Source organism: Mustela nigripes, chromosome 14 (assembly GCF_022355385.1).
Source record: "Mustela nigripes isolate SB6536 chromosome 14, MUSNIG.SB6536, whole genome shotgun sequence".
Lineage (NCBI taxonomy): Eukaryota > Metazoa > Chordata > Mammalia > Carnivora > Mustelidae > Mustela > Mustela nigripes.
The window spans coordinates 88,940,325-88,949,178 of record NC_081570.1 but is presented as its reverse complement, the minus strand read 5'-3'; the positions used below and the strand labels follow the sequence as shown (position 1 = coordinate 88,949,178).

Here is an 8,854-nt window from a genome sequence, read left to right as displayed (position 1 = left end):
GTCCATGTTGATACAAAAGTTGGATATTCATCCTTTTAGATGGAAGCATAATACTCCATTGTATATATGGACCATATCTTCTTTATCCATTCGTCCATTGAAGGGCATCTTGGTTCTTTCCACAATTTGGCAACTGTGGCCATTGCTGCCATGAACATTGGGGTACAGATGGCCCTTCTTTTCACTACATCTGCACCTTTGGGGTAAATATCCAGTAGTGCAATTGCAGGGTCATGGGGAAGCTCTATTTTTAATTTCTTAAGGAATCTCCACACTGTTTTCCAAAGTGGCTGTACCAACTTGCATTCTCAGTGTAAGAGGGTTCCCGTTTCTCCACATCCTCTCCAGCACATGTTGCTGTCTTGTTAATTTTGGCCATTCTAATTGGTGTAAAGTGGTATCTCAATGTGGTTCTGAGTTGAATGTGCCTGATGGCTAATGATGATGAACATTTTTTCATGTGTCTATTAGGCATTCATATGTCTTCTTTTGAGAAGTGTCTGTTCATGACTTCTGACCATTTTTTGATGTGATTATCTGTTTTGCATGTGTTGAGTTTGAGGAGTTCTTTATAGATCTTGGATATCAGCTCTTTGTCTATAGTGTCATTTGTGAATATCTTTTCCCATTCTGTGTGTTGCCCCTTTGTTTTGTTGACTGTTTCTTTTGCTGCACAGAACCTTGTTTATTTTTTACAGCAGCTGAGCAGGACTAATTGACACAGTTCCTGACTATAGTCACAACAGGTCCTATTCAATGGTAAAGAGGTTCCCTTCCAAAAGAAAATCAGAATTTAATTTTACAAGGAAAAGGAATGCTGGCTGTGGGGGTGTCCACATTCTGGATATTTAAATATTGTGCTAAGTGATTTATATGTATGTTACAGATAATTACAAGTAATTTTATTGAAATTACTTGCATTCATCATTATATTCCAATTCTATAAGGTAATTATTATCATATCATTTGTTGAGAAGAGAGAGAAGCTAAAAACAGCTAAGTATATTGAATATTTGTGTTTTAAACAAAATCTTTTTAGCTCTAAAAACAATTTTAACCACTCCTTCACCCACTATAAACTAAATTGCTTTGGCTAATTTGTAAGATCCTGGTTTTACTATTAACTGACTCTAAAAGTAATTGTCTTTGATATTTTATTTCACTCATTCTATACAATGCCTTTCTTTTTTTTAATTTTTTTTTTCTATACAATGCCTTTCAAAAGACAATTTTAGTTGTATTAAAATGACCTAAAACTTCACCCTCATATCAATTCACTTTTTTCAAATACATTTAATTCTTTCTTTAAAACTTACACATTTTATTAAAAACAAGCTATTAGGGCTAAAAAAAAAAAAAAAAAGGAAAAACTGGGAGATAACATTTCCTTTGAATTTGCTGGCAGAATTTCATTCAACTTGAGCTATAAGAAGCTATACTTGTGCTAAGTTATATCTGAAGATAGGACCTCTGAAGCTTTTTCTTGTAGTTTGATTAATACTCTATGATCCCAGAAATGCAATGCTATGACCCGGGCCAGACCAAATCATGAGAATTGTGATGACTGCCTACCTAAGGTTAGTACCAATATGTCTGTCTTTTAAATGTAATTAGGTCATGTCACCATGGAAGAAAGAAAAATTTACAGGTCATCTGTGACCCCCTCACTTCTTCTTATGCCCCACATATAACCCCTTCTCTGCCACCCAGGAAACCCTGCTGGTTCAACTTTCAAAGTGAGATCTGCACCTGACCACTTTCCCCTCCTACACCGCTGGGACCCACACAGGATCCCCTTTCACCACTCCTTCTGCTGATGGCAGTCACCTTCTCTTTGGTCTCCTCTCCATTCCTGTCCTTCTGCTCTCTATTCTCAACTCCCCAGTCAGAGTTGTCCTTTCAAAATAGGATCCCAAACAATCCCATCTTCCCCACAAATCCAACCCACGGCTCTTGCTGATTCACTCACAATATAAATAAAAGTCCTAAAATAGCTTTATTGGCCATATATACTTAACCCAGCCTTCTCATCTCCTAGTATTCTCCTCCTCGATCCCAGCAAACCATGCTTAATCAAACACACGATGTGACCCCTTCTTGCCTTAGATCCTTCCCAGTGTCACTGCCTCTGTTTCACATGTACTCCCCCAGTTTTTCTCAGTACTTGCTCTATCAACTTCACGTCTTAGCTCCGATATCATAGGCTCACTAAGGACAACCCTACTAATTTGTGTAAAAGTCAACCTATATTCAAGGGACTGCCTCTACTGCTAAAACACCTAATGCTGCTCTGTTTTCTTTTCTTCTATAACACTTCCTACCATTATACGATTTACTTAATATAAATTATAATAAATAAAATGATTTTATATTTATATGTATATATTTAATTTTATGTATTACCATAATAAACATAATTTACATATGTAATATATATTTACATATATAAATGTTATAAAATATAAGCTCCATAAGGACAGAAGTACTTATTTTGTTTATTTATTTATTTATTTATTTATTTATTTTGGTTTGTTTGTTTTCCAAGGAACTTAAATAACAAGTTAAGTAACATACTTATCTAACATTATTTTTTTAATCACTGAAGCTAAACAAGCCATCCTGTCCATTGTATAAAAACAGACTGCTTAATGTGTGTACACAGTAGTGTAATTTTTAAAAATAGTGTAATTATAATTTCAGAACTTCAGAATGTGAATATCAATGTTCTTTTTTTTTTTTTTTTTTTTGTATTGGAAAAAAAAAATCCTTTGGTAATTATTTGAAGCTTGGACAAAAATTCCATAGCTATATTCTTAGGATAATTCTGTAGAGTCTTCATGATTTACATATACAAAGGAAACTTCAACCTTTTTGAGAAGACATTTCAGCTCCTCGGACCTCATCAACTCAGAGAACATTGGCAGCAATCATAACACAGGGGTGAAGAAGCTATTCCTTGACACAATAATTATCCCACATGCCGACTTCTGCTGCTACCATTTGCTCACCTGTGTTCAAGTCCACACCCACAAGCTGACCTGATTCTGATTGTTCTCCTTGAATGTTAGCATTTCCTAAAGGTCAAAACCAGACTTCTGAGAAAGAACCTTGGGAATAAGGAGCAATGCGTCAGCAAATGCTTGAACTGCAAGTTCCGCCCTGCCCTTTACATGGGGCTTAGAGTTAATCAAGGCTTCTTTGCTGTCCTAGCACCTTGAACTACACAGCATTCATCAATAACGTTTTTAACAGCCTCAAGCCATCTCTTATTGCATCCTTTTTTAAAAAATGTATTTATTTATTTATTTATTATTATTTTTTATTTTTTATAAACATATATTTTTATTCCCAGGGGTACAGGTCTGTGAATCGCCAGGTTTACACACTTCACAGCACTCACCATAGCACATACCCTCCCCAATGTCCATAACCCCACCCCCCTTCTCTCAACCCCCTCCCCCCAGCAACCCTCAGTTTGTTTTGTGAGATTAAGAGCCACTTATGGTTTGTCTCTCTCCCCATCCCATCTTGTTTCATTTATTCTTCTCCTACCCCCTTTACCTCCCATATTGCATCACCACTTCCTCATATCAGGGAGATCATGTGATAGTTGTCTTTCTCCACTTGACTTATTTTGCTAAGCATGAAAATTTATTTATTTTATTTTAGAGAGAGAGTGAGTGAGTGAGCAGAGGGAGGGGCAGAAGGAGAATGAATCCTAAGCAGACTTCCCACTGAACATAAAGCTAGACTCCAGGCTTGATCTCAGGGCCCCAAGATCACATCTGAGCCAAAATCAAGAGTCAGACTCTTAACTGACTGAGACACTGGGGTGCCCCTTTTGTTGCATCTTTTATTCGAGTGAGTGTGTGCTTATTTGGTTGCTTTGAACAAATTTGACAGATTGTTACATTGCTCAATAAAGGTCAATTTCTCTTCTCCCAATGTAAAGAAGTCCTGCATGTCCCCGTCAAGATTTAGATCATCAAAAAAATTAAGAGCTACTCCACCACAAGCAAGAGTCAGTCTATCCATATTTTTTCCTTTAGCTCTACTCAGAGCTACTATGCCTTTTTCTGAAAGAGCATTAAAGGAAAACAGGTCAATTCCCTTTTGACTAATAACAACAAATCCTTTATCTGAATCACCACAGACTTTGATTTTCAGTTCTATTATTTTTTTAAACTTTGTTCAATGAATTTTCTTTTAGCTTTTACAAGTTTCTCTCTCTCTCTTATGCACTTTCTTTAAAAAAGCCAGAATTCACTTCCGGTTTTCTCATATTCTAATGACATATTGTGTGGGAGGATGTGTGCATCTTCTACTCCTTTTTTTTTTCATATCAGGATGTGGTGCCCCATGGTCCAAAACAAGAGCTCTGATGAGACTTGTATCAGTTTCAGAGTTTTATGTTTCATCTCCATGATTTCAACCATGGAGAGGTCAATAGGTTCATCTTATTTTTTAAATGACAAAAATGGAGTCTACTACAGCCACTGTTAAGACATCAGCAAAAACAAGCAAGCAAAGAAACAAACAAAAAACCCAAACACATCAGCAAGTTCAGCATGCACTTTAGTACAGAGAAATGTTCTGGCAACAACTATAAGTACTTCCCTGTCCATTTCTTTGCTTATTTTGATTTTTTCCCAAAACTAAAGTGTCTTTTCCTTTGCAGCTTTAAATCCTTGTTATTATTCTGGGATGAAGACCTTAGAAATGTAGAAAGCCTGTTTCAGCAACTCTCTAATGACTAGGACTTTGGAAGTGGTACCATCACCAGTTATGCCACGCTGGGCTGTTGTTACTTTGGTTTTAAGGTGACTGTCAGGTGTTGAATTTGCATTTCATGAAGAGCACCATCTTTCGTAAACTTGTTGTCTCCAGCCCCAGAAACAAGCATCTTTATGGTGTCCTTAGGCCTCACGTTGGTCCTCAGGAGGTCCTACAGCTCCTAGGCTGCAATGATGTTGATTGCCAGTGTCCCTGGACTTGGGCCCCCTTGGTCTTGGGGTTCAGGATCTTCACATCCACCATGGCTAATCACCATAGGAAAAGTTGTTTTTTTTTTTGTTTTGTTTTTTTGTTTTTGTTTTTTTTTTTAATGAAAGTAGAGCCTAGTAAAGAGTGATTTCCAATACCTATTTGATAAAGAATGGATTTGGTAATTAATTAAATAGTGTTCGCTCTCAAGTGGTATTGGAAGGCTTAATGCCATTTTTTTTTTTGGTAATTGCTTTTGATTTGTTTTAAGAAGACTCTATAATAGCATTTTAATATGGCAATAACTCATTCTAACACAACAGGGAGATGTTGCCCACATATTCATCATTTTGAGTGAAGAATCAAATGATTTAATCTCAGCATTCATGGTCCTGAAAATGTTCAGTGTTTCATGGGGAAAAAAAGAAATCAACTTTACTCAAATGCTTTAAATGTATTGTAAATGAATATTAAACATTTACACATACATTGTTACATGTTCTTATAAAAACTATATAATGTAGATTTTTAAAATTAATTTTTGAATACAATTGACTGAAGGGTATAGCTGAAGTCTTCATGAAACCTCTAAGATTCTAAATTCTATGTTCTTCCCACAACTCCTTCATGTACGATAAAAGGAAAGTAAAATTCCCATATAAAGTAAGTTTATCAATCTTCTATGGTATAAAAAAACTATAAAGCAAAATTTTGGAATATTATAGTAAAAATATTATAGTATTAAATATTTTAAGTATATAAAAAAGATGAATATTCACAGAATAAGAAACCTCAAATACTACTTTAGAAACCAAGTCAGTTAAAATGTTCAAGTTATATTCTCATTTCTTTTTGCAATATCTAACCTCACCAGGATATCCTCCACAACAGAGTAGGCTTTGAAGTTCACAAAATTTGATTCAACATTGGCATATCGACCGGACTTCAAAGGGATTCACATTGCTGAAGAATTTCACTGAGTTCAAGAAAGAAAGGAAAATCTCAACTTCCTGTGAAATCTAACTTCAGAGTACCTGGTACCTTCAACAAAATTAGATACATCTGGGTATCAAAAACAGGGATTTGATACTGTACAGTACAGTTCAATTCATACAGAAGATCTCTTTTTAATTTCCTGTTTGGTGAATATTTATTGTGATGTGGCCATAAGAAAACTAAAAGTTTCAAGTTTAGTATTTCAGAGATAAAGCTTTGGTGAACCACATATTTAATTCTAAGTAAGAAACAACATTGACATAAACTTATTCTCCCCTATCCATTTGTACATGCAGCACTGGTGAACCAATCTCATTTTTACCTTTCCTATAAAGGCTTGTCTTACCCTTTTCTTCTTCTCTTCTTTTTTTGGCCAGGGACTCCCCAAACCCCCAACTACCACCACCCTTCCCTCCCCCCACCCAACTTCATTGTAGCATTGCTAAAAATGTACAACTCTAAAAGTGTTACTTATCCTAAGAGGGCCACTCAGATTTTCTCCATTTTACAGTGTTTCTTGTTATTTCCAAGACTTATATATTTTAGCATCTAAATATCCACTTGTATGAATGAAAGACTCTAATTCATTTCTATCTTCCAATTGATCCTCATATCTGAATCTGGTAAAGAAAAAAATTATTTCATTATTTTGAATCAGACTGTTAGATTAGATCTTTATGAATGCCCCAACATACATAACATATATATGGGGTTAGTAGAAAGTGATGATTAAAGTTACAGTTACTAAGGAAGGTCATTTTATTGAAGGAAAAATACTTCACAATTAATAACAGTGTTTATACTTTATTTTATACAGAATCATTTCATATGAGTTGTCTCCTTTAACTCTCACAATAATCCTATTGATTTGCAAATTTTACATAATTGAGGTATTTAAAAAGTATTACTTTTGGAGAGATTGATATCCAGTAATAGAAAAGAACTACATTTCATTCAACTATTTTTATAGGTGAGGCAGTATGCTAACCTATGAGGAAAACGTTATAATTATTTCTATTTTGTTAATAAGGGCATTAAGATTTAAAGAGATTAAATCACTAACCATGCTTACAGAGTCAGAGTCAATATTCAGCTTCAGGTCTTCTCTCTCCAGAGAAAAAGCTCTTAACCACCATGCTTATTAGCATTTAGAACTGAAGATACTTAGAATTCATATAGTCCAAACTTCTCATCTTACAGATTAAAAAAATTGAGACCAAAAAAAACCACAATTTTCTGCTCAAGTCGGTAAAGCTCATAGAGAAAAACCATCTTTCAAGCTTCTGTACTTTACTTTTACCACCTTAGCTTGCAACAGTCACTCCTCACCATTCACCTAAGGAGAAGTCTGTGGTTCCATGGTCTATACCTCTTCTCAAGGGTCAGAACTTGTTGGCTGCTAATTCTGGCAACTCATTAACTCACCTTCATTGGAAGTGGAACTCCAGATCTTCCTTTGACCCTAGACAAGGGGGTAAAGTTGAGGTCTTAGAAACATTTATTAGTGGGTTTACTTTTGATCCCTATTTGGGAAGGAACAAATCTATTAGGTATGATTCATCATCTCTGTTAATGAAGTTTATGAGTTTTAGTGAAACCATTTGTAACTCCTGAGAATTAATTCTTATTCTCACCAAGGATGGATATATTACTGAGGGTTCTCCAAAGAAACAGAACTTAGAAGCTATATATATATATATACACACACACATACACACACATATACATATATACACACATATGTGTGTATATATATATATACACAAACATATATATAAACTTATTATAGGAATTGGCTTATGCAATCATGGAGACCAAGAGTCCCACTGTCCCCAGTCTACAAACTGGAGAACCAGGAGAGTCAATAGCTCTACTTCAGTCCAAGTCTGTCTGGAGGCCTGAGAACCAAGGGAGCCTGTGGCATAAATCCCAGTCTGTGTCCAAGAGCCTGAGAACTAGAAGCACCAATGTCCCAACAAAGAAGGATATTGGATGTCTCATCTCAGAGAGAGGGAATTTGCCTTTTTGTTCTATTCAGATCTTCAAAAATTAAGGTGATACACACCCATATTGGGGAGGACCATCTACTTTACTCAGTTCACCAATTCAAAGCTAATCTCTTCCAGAAAAACTCTCAAAGGTACACAGAGAAATAATGTTTTACTAGCTATCTCAGTATCCCTTAGCTTGGTAAAGCTGACACATAAAACCAGCCATCACAATGGGGTATGAGACTGAGGGAAGGTATTATATGAATTCTGGTGCTGGATTCTGGTTTTGGTTAGGAAGAACACATTTTCTACAAGTGCATTCACAGTCCTGTTTTTCTTTCATAGTAGCTTCCAAGACTACTTAATTTAATGCTGCTCATAAAAACAAAACAAAGCAACAAAAAGAAACAAAATGACAACAACAAAAACCTTTAATAATATTATTAAAGGCATCTTAAACATCTGAAATTTTTTTAAGGCATCTTACATGTAACTAAGTTACAGGTAACTACTTACATGTTTAGATGCCTTAAAAAAAAGACACCTTTTCACAACATCTGTATCCTTGGGGTAAATACCCAGGAGTGCAATAGCAGGGTCATAGGGAAGCTCTATTTTTAATTTCTTGAGGAATCTCCACATTGTTCTCCAAAGAGGCTGCACCAACTTGCATTCCCACCAACAGTGGAAGAGGGTTCCCCTTTCTCCACATCCTCTCCAACACATGTTGCTTCCTGTTTTGTTAATTTTGGCCATTCTAACTGCTGTAAGGTGATATCTCAATGTGGTTTTAATTTGAATCTCCCTGAGGGCTAATGATGATGAACATTTTTTCATGTGTCTGATAGCCATTTGTATGTCTCAATGGGAGAAGTGTCTGTTCA

General features: G+C 35.5%; 1 pseudogene; it reads right to left on the bottom strand.

The window, feature by feature from the left end:
* Positions 1 to 2,862: 2,862 nt before the first annotated feature.
* On the bottom strand, positions 2,863 to 5,037 carry LOC132002264 (T-complex protein 1 subunit zeta-like; annotated as a pseudogene).
* Between the last annotated feature and the right edge of the window lie 3,817 nt (positions 5,038 to 8,854).